A 12,985-nucleotide genomic window follows, 5' to 3' on the forward strand; every position below is an offset into this window, starting at 1 on the left:
CTAATTCTGTATACTATTTTATTAAACAAGAATCATGGGATGTGGAGCTAAGTAGAGTCTGGCTGTGACAGACAAGATTTTAACCATTTAATTCTAAGGGTGCCAACCATAAATTCCAATTCTGGAGTTTTGATACCACCTTTATTGTATCCCTTCACAAGCTGAGATCTTTCTATGTAATGGGTTTTATTCCTCCACAAAAATTCGAACACATTTCTATTCATGGTTTTCATGGTATTTATCGTTTTTTTTTTTTTATATCATTTACGTGGCGCAAAAAAGGTTGGGGACTGCTGTACTAGCAGGTTGCTGAGTAGAAATCCTTGTAGTGTTTTGAAATATACCACTTTTTCCATCAGTTTCCTTGTCAGGAAACAACTTCCTGTCCAGCGGAAATGCCTCTGGTTTCAGTGGTGTGTGTGAGAGCGTTTCAGTAGTGTGTGTGAGAGCGTTTCAGTAGTGTGTGTGAGAGCTAAAATTTCAGTAGTGTGTGTGAGAGCGTTTCAGTAGTGTGTGTGAGAGCTAAAATTTCAGTAGTGTGTGTGAGAGCGTTTCAGTAGTGTGTGTGTGAGAGCTAAAATTTCAGTAGTGTGTGTGAGAGCGTTTCAGTAGTGTGTGTGAGAGCGTTTCAGTAGTGTGTGTGAGAGCTAAAATTTCAGTAGTGTGTGTGAGAGCGTTTCAGTAGTGTGTGTGAGAGCGTTTCAGTTGTGTGTGTGAGAGCGTTTCAGTAGTGTGTGTGAGAGCATTTCAGTAGTGTGTGTGAAAGCTAAAATTTCAGTAGTGTGTATGAGAGCGTTTCAGTTGTGTGTGTGAGAGCGTTTCAGTAGTGTGTGTGAGAGCTAAAATTTCAGTAGTGTGTGTGAGAGCGTTTCAGTAGTGTGTGTGAGAGCTAAAATTTCAGTAGTGTGTGTGAGAGCGTTTCAGTAGTGTGTGTGAGAGCGTTTCAGTAGTGTGTGTGAGAGCTAAAATTTCAGTAGTGTGTGTGAGAGCGTTTCAGTAGTGTGTGTGAGAGCTAAAATTTCAGTAGTGTGTGTGAGAGCGTTTCAGTAGTGTGTGAGAGCGTTTCAGTTGTGTGTGTGAGAGCGTTTCAGTAATAATGTCCCTTACGGCACCTCATAATTTACAGCATCCTGCCATGCGATTGCATTTGTCCCTAACCATCGGGAACCCTCACATTAACTTTTAATGTGAGGGTTCCCAATAGAGTGATGGTGGCTCAAGAGTTAGGAGTTCGTCTTGTAATCGGAAGGTTGCCGGTTTGAGCGCCGGCTTGGAGAGTCTCGGTCGTTGTGTCCTTGGGCACGACACTTCATCCGTTGCCTACTGGTGGTGGTCAGAGGGCCCGGGGGCGCCAGTGTCCGGCAGCCTCTCCTCTGTCAGTGCGCCCCAGGGCAGCTGTGGCTATAATGTAGCTTGCCATCACCAGTGTGTGAATGTATATGTGAATGGGTGGATGACTGGATGTGTAAAGCGCTTTGGGGTCCTTAGGGACTAAGTAAAGCGCTATACAAATACAGGCCATTTACCATTTTTTATCGAGTGGAAAAAAGTTAGCGTTCATCCTCCAGCTTCACTGTGTTTATGCTATGCTAACATAGCTGTGTCGCTAGCGATCACGTAGCACACCATTATATACCAGCTAGCCCAACTTCAGTAACCCTACAAACGTCACTGCTGTTTAGTTTTCTGTCTTCATTTATGTTGGAAGTGATAGCAGAGCTGTACGTTTTAATTTGTTTCAGAAATCTCTCAGTCAGGACATGCTATATCCTGTTTAGGTGGAAGCTAGCGAGCTAACTTCCTGTTAACTTCTAACTCTGTTAATTTAATATATTCTGTTTTCATGGATGCCTGGATGTTAAACTTAATTGTTACACCTGGTAAAGCAGCAACACTGATCATTTTATTAAAGATGAAAGAATTTAGACAGTTTGTAACTCTCAGTGATGCTGCAGTGTTCGTTTGACTTTGGGACCTGAAGAAGATGGAGTTTTGGACCAAGAAACAGCTAATGATGCAGAATTGAACTCCAGATATTTTTTATCTGATTTGCCATAGAATGATGAGGGAACACATCCCAGCTTGACAAGAAGCAAATTTATCTTTGTCCAAAAACCTTTGAACATAATTAGATATCAGCCAAACAACACTCATAGTTAGAAAGCATGTTTGCATTCCATAACTGGTCTGAAACTGATCTAACCAGCTCTATCAATCCAACAATCTCTTTCAAAAAGGTATATTATATATCTGAATTGGTGGTTCCATAGTGTAGTCATTTATATATTTCTTTGACAAGCAAAAGATTGCTGCTGGAGAGACAAATTGGGTGTATGGATCTGATACAAACCAGGCAAATCAAGTAGGTGGAGCTTCCTGCTATGGTAACCGCTTGTAAAAGGGAGCAACTGAAAGTAGCTTTATACTTTAGATCTGAACTACTCTCTAGCCTGTGATTAATTTTAAACAAATATGGCAGATTCTACCTTTAATTACATCTGCAGCTTATTTGAGAGCACATGTGCAATGTTTTGCTCCACTTTTTCAGGTAATTTAAATATGCAAACCTCATTTTCTTTTGAAACTACACTGCTTGTTGTTTTGGCAGCATTTACACACATTACTATTGACTGATTAACTGGATATTTGGAGTAATACAGGGGTGCAGATTATGTTATGTGCCGTGTGTAAATAAGTCTCATGTTTTGTCATGACCGTTGATCCTTCAGCATCTCATAGTTTGGCAACACTGCTGCACCTCAGTGTGTTAAGTCTGTGCTAATTAAATGAGCTGGCAACTCATTGTGCTTTGTTTGTCCCATTGCTGCTTTTTTTCTGCAGCAGACAAGAGGAAACAGGGACATGCATATTTATCAGTCCAGTACTGGATGCCGCTGTTTTATTTGTTTTACTTCTTTTCCGCAGAACTGAATAAAATGTAACAATATCAGCAAAACAGCCCAAGGTCAGCAGAATAACAAAGTAAACGATAAGCTATGCACGATTGTGTTATTGCTGAAGCACAAGGGAGTTGTGCCCTGGCTATAACTGCAAACTACAGTGGAAAAAAAAGGAAAGAAACAAAGGCAATGCAAAAGGGCTCAAACTTCTCATTCACAGACCTAAAAGACAGAAGTATCCTCTCAGCCAGAGGCCAGGCCTCATTAAAACATTTTGCCTTCTATGTCAATGTCATGTGGGTACAACAGGCAGGGCTCATTTTGGATGAACTCCTTCAATTTTGAAAGGGCTATTATTGCTTTGTAAAACCAGTAAATCATTAGCATGTGTTTTAGCAATCTTTGGTACAGACTAGTCCCCAGGTAGATGGACAGCCTCTGTTGTTGGACTACATGCAGTACTGTCATCCACCCATCAGGTTGGATTTGGCAGGAAATAATTTAAGCTGTTTTTATGGCAGAGTAATGTTTTTTCCGAGCAAATGAAGTGCAGAGACTTTTTTAGATGTACTCACATATTTGGTCTTCAGAGATATACACTCTCAATATAATCTCAACATTTCTTAAACCAAAAGCAACAACAAGCTGTGTATAATTTCTAGCTAGGTGTATATTAGCAATGGTGCTTTTACCTCTTCAAACATGACCAATGAGAAGTGCAGCATTGTCACAACATGTCATACAGCTTATATGAGCAGTCTACCAAGAAAATGAAAAAAGGAGGAAATATAGAAGCTCTCTGTGGGTTAAGGGAGAGCTGTTTACCCAAGAAACGAAGTTTATGTCTCTGGGGATCTTTTTCATCCTTAATGGGAATGTGGAGTGTGACATAGACCAATGGATTAGTGCAGCATCTAGACTGTGGCTAAGTGAAAGGCAAGCTGTGCTACTGTTGGAACAGTCTGCACAGGTATAAATTCTGTGCCAGTTATTTGTGTTGATTCTTCACAGAAACATTTGCCACAACAAAAAGGCATAAAACATGGTGTATTCAAAAGTATTTACAGGGGAGGGGAGTTGGTGGTCCAAAAGGTCATTCTGATGTGATGCTTAGTCTGAATTGTTTGCTCAGCATGAATCCCCTTATAGAGGAAAACACGGTAGATACCACTGGTTCATCAATGCTGATGTCTTTGTCTGATTTCCAGCTAAAATGCCTCTTTTGATGTTGAAACTTGCCGACAGCTGTCCAAGATCTTATTGTTGTGAATTATTTGAAGGAGTGACACCTTTGTAGACGTCATCTCACTTTGGACCCCAACAATTTGCATCCCGTCAGGCAATGTTCAAGGCAAGAAAAAGACTAGCCTTGACTAACTTGTTCTTAGAGTACAAACACCGATTTTTGTGTAATGTACCATTTTTCAATGAAGTTCTCGGTCTTGTCATATGGATAAGCAGCTGTTGACAACCTGCCAGTATTAGACAATTCTACAAAGTGATAATTAGTGTATTAGCCATCTCAATAAACTTGGGGTCCAAGCATCTGTCCTCTCCTCTACCAGCATGACTCTAGGCTGAATGGTTTTAACTTAGAAAAGATTGTAAGGCAGGAAGCCAACTTCACATTGGCCAGAATTGTATTTGTGGGGCATATCAGCTTATTAAATGATGTATCAGGATGCTGGGAAGAGGAGGCTTTGCAGATTCATCAGCAGATTTTCCATTACAGACACTACTGGCTTGAACTACACAATAGTTCTGAAAGGGGAAATGGAAAAGAAGCAGAGAGCAATAAGTAAGTAATTGAGTAAATTCCGTCTTGCCCTCAGATGCAGGCATGGTGATGGTGTCGTGTCTGGTTTCACACTGGGTAAATTTAGTCTTTCCACTGTGCGCAAAACTCAAAGGAACTTTTAGGGAAATCTAACTATCAGATGTCAAAGCCTGTCGGTATTACCTGAGGGTGCCAAGTGGAAAAACAGGATGAGAGGAGACGTTATTTAGATGGAAGCGTGATTTGGTTATTTTACAGTCACTTGAGTTTAGGGGTAATGCTTTCATGTACAGTAATAGTCTATCAGTGAAGCAGTAGGAGATAAAAACTCTTATTTTCACTGTGAGCTTTTGTACATGTGTGAGGAAGATGAGGTATCTAACAAGTACACGTCCATGCTTCCCTGTGTGTGTTTGTGTAGGTGTGTACTTAAAACCAGCTGTGTTGTGTAATTTGTCCTGTGGGGAATCCAGGTCAGGACTAGTCAACGTTTCAAAAACTCAACACTTTTCCTCTTTTACTGTTATCCTTTCAACGTGTTTGGTTTGCATTATGTATGAACAGAAGTGGATGTATAGCCATGTGTTCTTTTACCCCTTCAGCGTATACCTGTAACTGTCTACCTGGAGCCTCTTCGTGTGTTTGTCAAAACCTGAATATATTTTTTGCTTGCCTGCGTGTGTTTGCGCTGGCCTGAGGCACGGTGTGTGTGTGTGTGTGTGTGTGTGTACGAGACTATGTGTTTAGCCCTGGAGTGTGTACCTGTGAGTTCCTGCTGATATATACTCTTAGCGACATTCTTCCCCTTCCAGCTCCTTTCTTTTTATTCCTCCATTTCCTTATCCAGCCGTCTTTCTTTATTCCCGTGACCGTGTTTCTCTCTCTGCGGTCATGGATTGTATTTGTTTTTCTTTTTTACATTTAGATTCTCAATTGGTTTTGACACAGAGCATAATACAATAAAACTTCAGCTCAAGACAAACTTTGTATTACTGAGTTATGTAACAAAAATGAGTCAAAGTGTAGGGTTTGGGTTAACTTGTTACTGTTCGTACTTTTGTTGTTTAAAGAGCACAGCATGTCGTTCTCATACACCTTTGCCATCACTTTTCTCAGGCAGCTAAAGAAAACAGCAGTTACAGATGCAGTGTTCTGATTAAACATCGGCCGATAAAACTAGGAATTAAAAGTCTGAAACTGGAGAAAACACTGAAATAGCTGTGAAGGTTTAGGGCACGTCTATTCATAGTTTTCAAGTGATGGCGAATCATTACGAGAACGCCTGACTGGAGGGGAAAATTAGACTTTCTTCCACTGCCTGCCAGTTATTTTTACTACAGCTTTGTTTGGTAAAAATGTCAGAAAGTTGTTAAATCGGACTAATGACTAGTTACTCGGTTTGTTCACATCTGCTATTACAGCTCAGAGTAAGGCACTCCATTCTAACACACTTCTCAGCTGCATTGCACCCGTGCCGCCTCCTACAGATGGCGTTTTTATACTTTTGTAATTTTTTTAATTTTTTCACATTTTTACTTTGTTTCAGTTTTGTTTTGGTTAACTTTCAGACTAGATTTGCTTTGTCAGTTTAGTCTGCGCTTGTTGAGAATTAATTTTAATCATTTTGATTATTGTTATTATTTGCCAGGGGCAGTGACATGTGAGGATTTTTACACAAAGCAGAGATGAAGACTATTGTGGAGGACCGCACCAAGAATTTGCAATTTAATCTTTTTTATAAACTGCTATTGGTAAGAGTAGATGTTGTAATCAGACAGGGAAAATGTTAAATAGGCACAGAAAAAACACCAACATTTTCTGTGTAAGCTTTGGTGAAAGTCCATCCATTCTCTTCCACTTATCAGTGGTGTGGTGGTGGAGCCTCTCCCAGCAGCCATAGGGCAAGAGCCAGGGTACACCCTGCTAGTCTTTTGCAGGGCTAACACAGAGAGACAAACAAGCATTCACACCTACGCAACATTTAGAATCACCACCCCCACTGACTGCATGTCTTTGGACTGTTGGAGGACACTGGACCCAAAGACAGGGAGAACATGCAAACTCCACATAGACAGCAGGATTGAACTCAGCACCCTATTACTGTAAGGCAACATTACTAACCACTGCTCCACCATGCTGCCCCTCGACACAAAGTGCTGTTGCTATTTTGCTTTGTTTGCTTGTAGTTTAGCTACATGAGTTTTCTGTTTTGAGCTTTAAAATCAGGTTTCGTTTTGTCACTTAGGAGAGAATCGGCACCTGGATTTCTTAAACTTCATGATCCAGAATTGTTCATATATTTGTTCTTCTACGATCCATAAGTGGCAGATCCAAAGAGAACCAACAGCTTCTGAGCATGTCTCCTTATGTGTAGAAAGGTCTTCTCTTTGAGAGAAAAATCTAATTCCAGCAGTTACAGTGACATAAAGTGAGCCCTGCCAGTATTGAATCAAATGTACATGCATGTGATACTGTACACCTTCTTTGATCATTTTAAGTATTTTAGTCACAACATTAACATCACGCTAAACCTTTAATTTTCTAACTGACTTTAACAACATGGTAATGGCCTGCATTTGTATAGCGCTTTTCTAGTCCATAGGACCCCAAAGCGCTTTACACTACATTCAGTCATTCACCCATTCACACACACATTCACACACCGGCGATGGCAAGCTACATTGTAGCCACAGCTGCCCTGGGGCGCACTGACAGAGGCGAGGCTGCCGGACACAGGCGCCACCGGGCCTCTGACCACCACCAGTAGGCAAACATGGGGTTAGTATCTTGCCCAAGGATATTTGACATGCAGCCCGGAGGCAGCCTGGGATCGGACCACCGACCTTCTGATTAGTGGCTGACCTGCTCTGCCACCTGAGCTACAGCCACATGCGTCCATTTTCTTCCTCTTATCCGAGGCCGGGTCGTGGGGGCAGCAGCCTAAGCAGAGAAGCCCAGACCTCCCTCTCCCCAGCCACCTCCTCCGGGGGAACACCAAGGCGTTCCCAGGCCAGCTGAGAGATATACCGTACTTTCTGGACTATAAGCCGCTACTTTTTTCCTAGGTTTTGAGCCATGAGGCTTATACAAAGGTGCGGCTCCTCTGTGGATTTTTCGTCCACCACTAGGGGGACTCTAACCAGAATTAGAATAAAAAACAAGATAGATGAAAAATCAATGCAAAGAAGAATACGCTACTTTTTCTTTAGCAGATAGAACACGCACAACAAATTACCAACTGGTAATTATTTTCAAATCCTCACCCCTTCATCATGGAAACCATATGAAGAAGTTCGTATGATGCAAGTTTTAAGTTGAAGGCCATCGATCTTGCTATCCAGGAGGGAAACCGAGCTGCTGCACGCAAGCTTAGCGTCAATGAGTCTATGGTGAGACGTTGGAGGAGACAGCGGGAAGAGCTCATGTAATGCCAAAAGTCGAGAAAAGCTTTCAGAGGACATAAAAGCAGGTGGCCTGAACTTGAAAATGTCCTGGAGGATCCTGTTCCGTTTTAATCAGCAAAGTTGCTGCCGTGTTAAAAGGCATTGTTCGGAAAGAATCTGTTCAGGTACATACTTGTACATTTGCAGTACAAGATTGTTCTGTACATGCAGTAAATATCAGAATCAGAATCAGAAAGGGTTTTATTGCCAAATGTTGAGTAGGTTTACAACATTAGGAAATTGCTGCGGTGCTTCAGTGCAAACATACTGTCATAAATTACGCTAAAATAGACATTAAAATAAAAATAAGAATAAGAATTAAAAGTGCTAAGTAGATAGATATATACATGAGTGCAGGTGGTGATCAGTGCCAAACATGGAATGATGCAGTCAACACAGCGTAGGGTCATGTGTTAGTGGTGGGAACAGTCATACGGTTATTGTTCATGTGTTCAACAGAAGAGGGGAAGAAACTGTTCTTATGGCGAGAGGTTCTGGTGCGAACCTGAGGGGAGCAGGTCAAACAGACTGTGTCCAGGGTGAGAAGGGTCAGCTGAGATCCGAGCTGCACGCCCCAGTGTCCTGGAGGTGTACAGGTCCTGCAGAGATGGGAGTCTGCAGCCAATCACCTTCTCAGCAGAGCGCACAACACGCTGCAGTCTCTGTTTGTCCCTGATAGTGGCTCCAGCGTACCACACGGTGATGGAGGAGGTGAGGATGGACTCGATGATTGCAATGTAGAATTGCATCATTTCTTCAGCTGCCTCAGGAAGTACATCCTCTGCTGGGCTTTCTTAATGACGGAGGTGATGGTGGGCTCACACTTCAGGTCCTGGGTGATGGTGGTACCCAGGAAGCAGAGTCCACAGAGGTGATTGGGGTGTCAGTCAGGATGATGGGGGGGAGTGGGGCTGTGTGCTTCCTGATGTCCACAGACTTCAGGAAATATCTATTTTTTCATCATAGATATCTGCGGCTTATAGCCGGGTGCGGCTTATATATCTTTTTTTTAATTTTTAATTTTTAAAAATAGAGCGGATGCGGCTTATATACAGGTGCGCTCTATTGTCCAGAAAGTATGGTAATCTCTCCAGCTTGTCCTGGGTCTGCCCCGGGGCCTCCTCCCGGTGGGAGATGCCCGGAACACCTCACCCAGGAGGCGAGGTGGTTCGGGCATCTTTGTCAGATGCCCGAACCACCTCAACTGGCTCCTTTCGATGTGGAGGAGCAGTGGCTCTACTCTGAGCCCCTCCCGGATGGCTGAACCTCTCACCCTATCTCTAAGGGAGAGGCCAGCCACCCTTTGGAGGAAGCTCATTTCCACCGCTTGTATCTGCGATCTGGTTCTTTCGGTCCCACAGCTCGTGGCCACAGGTGAGGGTAGGGACGTAGATCGACCAGTAAATTGAGAGCTTCGCTTTTACACTCAGCTCTCTCTTCACCATAATGGACCGGTGCAGCGTCTGCATCACTGCGGCCATAGCACCAATCCATCTGTCGATCTCCGGCGCCTCGCCTCTGTCAGTGTGCTCCAGGGCAGCTGTGGCTACAATGTAGCTGCTATCACCAGTGTGTGAATGTGTGTGTGAATGGGTGGATGCCTGAATGTAGTCTAAAGCGCTTTGGGGTCCTTAGGGACTAAGTAAAGCGCTATACAAATACAGACCATTTACAATCACTCGCGAACAAGACCCCGAGATACTTGAACTCCTCCACTTGGAGCAGGAACTCATCCCCGACCCGGAGTGGGCACTCCACCCTTTTCCGGCTGAGAACCTCCAAAATCCAAAAACCTCCAAATCTGAGGTGCTGATCCTCATTCCCGCTGCTTCACACTCGGCTGCGAACCGTTCCAGTGCAAGCTGGAGGCCTTCACCCGATGAAGCCAACAGAACCACATCATCCGCAAAAAGCAGAGACGAGATTCTGAGGCCACCGAAGTGAAAGCCCTCCGCCACTTGGCTGCGCCTAGAAATCCTGTCCATAAAAATTATGAACAGAATCGGTGACAAAGGGCAGCCCTGGAGGAGCCCATCGCCCACCGGGAACGAGTCCGACTTATTGCCGGCAATGTGAATGCTTTTACAACAGCTACTCCAAAATGGTAAAAAATAAAAGGTATCAGTTTCATTTCTGCGTTCATCTCAGTCATTTTATCTTGTATCTACATTTTTGTCTCTCTTTCACCTGATGGAACACCTGCCACAAACATGACTTCTCTTGTCTAGAGCCAAAAAATATAAAAATGACAATTGTCTGCTTTGGTTTTTAGAGCTCCAGATTTCCAAATGTCTCCAGTCCATCTTTTTATGGATCACGTGGAGAGGGGAATATTTTCATATGCGTTTTAATCTCACATGGCGTATTAGCATGAGGGAATCCACCAAACATTGTTTTTGTTTTGTGGTAAATTGGTGATTTGGTAGGAAATGTTCCGATGTCCACTTTCCAGTCCTTTCCAGTCCTTTCCAGTCCTTATGCTTCTAATTTTAAGCTTAAACAGAACAGTCGGCTCTAAGCAAACAGCTTGCCCTCCCTTATATGTTGTCACCCATCTTATATGTTGGGTTCCTTTTGAACCTTGGACTTAAGGACTGTAACAAGCTCTAAATTCAGTGTGTAAATAATTGAACGTTCAGGGTTCTATGGCGTTATTTTTGTGTCACTATTCTGAGCGCACGTAAAAAAATAATGCCATAGGGTTCAGGGCAAGCAACCTCAAATATCATACATGTGTGTTCTAACAGACTTACAGTGAAGCTGCAGTCGCTCGCACATGCCTAAATATGTAAATAAAAAAATCAAAATAGCAGAAAGATTTAATTTATTCTGTACTATCACAAGTCATTTAAATACAGTTAAATGACTTAAATGCTTTGCTGTAAAGGATAGAGCCGACAACAGATGAGCCTTTCATGCCACATTAGATTCCACTGAGTGACGTTACCTGTGATAAAAATGTACATCTGACAACAAAAACATGATGTTCTCTTCGCTGAATTACACCTATCAATAAATCTACAAATAAAACATGTGGAAATCATCTTGAGAGGCAGATCCAAAAGCTGCCCGTGTACAGCAGTTCACTTATGCATGTTTCTTTCTTTATTTTTTACAGGCTTGTAAAAAAGTGAAAAAAATGGAAAATTTTCTTTTCTTTTTCAAAAATGTTCTCATTGATTGATACAAATGATTTCAGTGAGCCTGCAAAATGAACAAGATGATTTTTATTCTTTGTCTTTTATGTGACTGCCTTCAGGGCCTCTTGTGAAAAGAGGAATCCTCTAACCAGCACATTTTGTCTATACGATTCTTTGGCACTTTTGAATTGGAAATGTGATCATTTGGAACATTTCTATATATATTTATGCAGAGTGTGTGTGTGTGTGTGTGTGTGTGTGTGTGTGTGTGTGTGTGTGTGTGTGTGTGTGTGTGTGCGTGCGTGTGTGTCCCATGCTCAGCTGGTGGTCTCGTGAATAACTCCAGGCAACTTGAGGCTGGAAAGCAGACTTAGCATCACGTGCTTCCCGCTAACTCTCTCGTCAGTCTTTCCCTCTCTGTTTGCTACTACCCAGATTTCCTCTAATTTCTTCCGTTTCCCTTTTTCTTTACTTGGCTCTCTGATCCTGTTTCCCTTTAATTCTTAGTGTTTGCTCTTGTTGGAACCATCCAGCTAATTTTAGTAGCAAATAACAGCTGGGAGGATGAACTCTACATTTTGAACATGCCATACACACTCATGCGCACATACACAAAGTTGGAGCAGTAGAGACATTTCTCGACTCTGATCTCAGCGTTCTGCAGAATAAAACATCAGGCTGAATAACACTCCTTTCCAAATTACTTATTCTCCGCATTAATTCCTAATCAATGAAGTAACAAATTCTTTTCCATCGTTGTAATAAGATTACTGCAATCTAATTTCTTGTGATCTATTTTAACATGTAAACGTAGGGTGAACTCTCATGGCTGTTTTCTTTACTAATTTATTTTCCTTGGGTTGCAGTCATAATGCATTCCTATATTAACTTTGTCAAACGTGAGCACGAGTGAGCTTATGGGGCTGCATCTGAGATTAAGAGTAACAGCAATAACCTCTGTGCCATTTTGCTTTGTAAATTGTCCATTAATTTCCCAGGTATAACTACAGAAAGCTGAAAGTGGGAAAAGGTAATTTAGTCCTCACGAATAATGGAGACTACCAGAAGAATCTATTTACACGACAAACCAGGGTTTTTAAGGAATAACAGCAAAATGAATGGACACAAATCCCTGCTAATTGCCACGTTTATTGCTCCTGAATATTGCCATCTATAAAAATGCTTACAGAGAAGTCTATTTTCAGCACATGTGCTTGGTCCCTGGAATTCAATAACAAATAATATTGTCCAGCAAAAAAGTAGGCATTGAAGTAACCATGGAATATAAATGCCAGGTGCTTGGACCCAGAAGAAAAGTAGTTAATAGATGCAAGGCTGGTATGTTTGTGCTTAGAATTATTTTAAAAAGACTGCAGCAGAGCAAAAACAAAATGCTAAACAAAATCCTCAATGTTGCACCTAGTGGTAAAAAAGAGAATACACTGTGAATTAATGAAGCATACAACAAAGACGGATAGCAGATTTAAGAGTTCTTCAAAGGATTTCTAAATAAAAACACAATTAACTACGGGAATAATCGAAAGAGCAAAAAAAATCTGAAAATGTTTAATCTGCAGCTCAGTTGAACTTAAATACTTAATTTCCTGGATATTGACCAAAAAAAAAAAAAAAAGGCAACACACATTAAAAAACAACACATCCGATTTGGATGAAAGAAACATCAGTGAAAAATCTTCACTGACAAGCATTCTGTTATTTCTTGAG

At 41.9% G+C, this 12,985-nt stretch overlaps 1 long non-coding RNA gene across 1 annotated transcript in view; it reads left to right on the forward strand.

Annotated features, from left to right (window-relative positions):
• The window catches only part of LOC145430852 (uncharacterized), a 407,956-nt gene that overhangs the window by 325,817 nt on the left and 69,154 nt on the right, over positions 1 to 12,985 (forward strand). The gene's annotated exons all lie outside the window — the stretch shown is intronic.

The sequence above is a fragment of the Astatotilapia calliptera genome, chromosome 2, assembly GCF_964374335.1.
Source record: "Astatotilapia calliptera chromosome 2, fAstCal68.1, whole genome shotgun sequence".
NCBI classification, from domain to species: Eukaryota; Metazoa; Chordata; class Actinopteri; order Cichliformes; family Cichlidae; genus Astatotilapia; species Astatotilapia calliptera.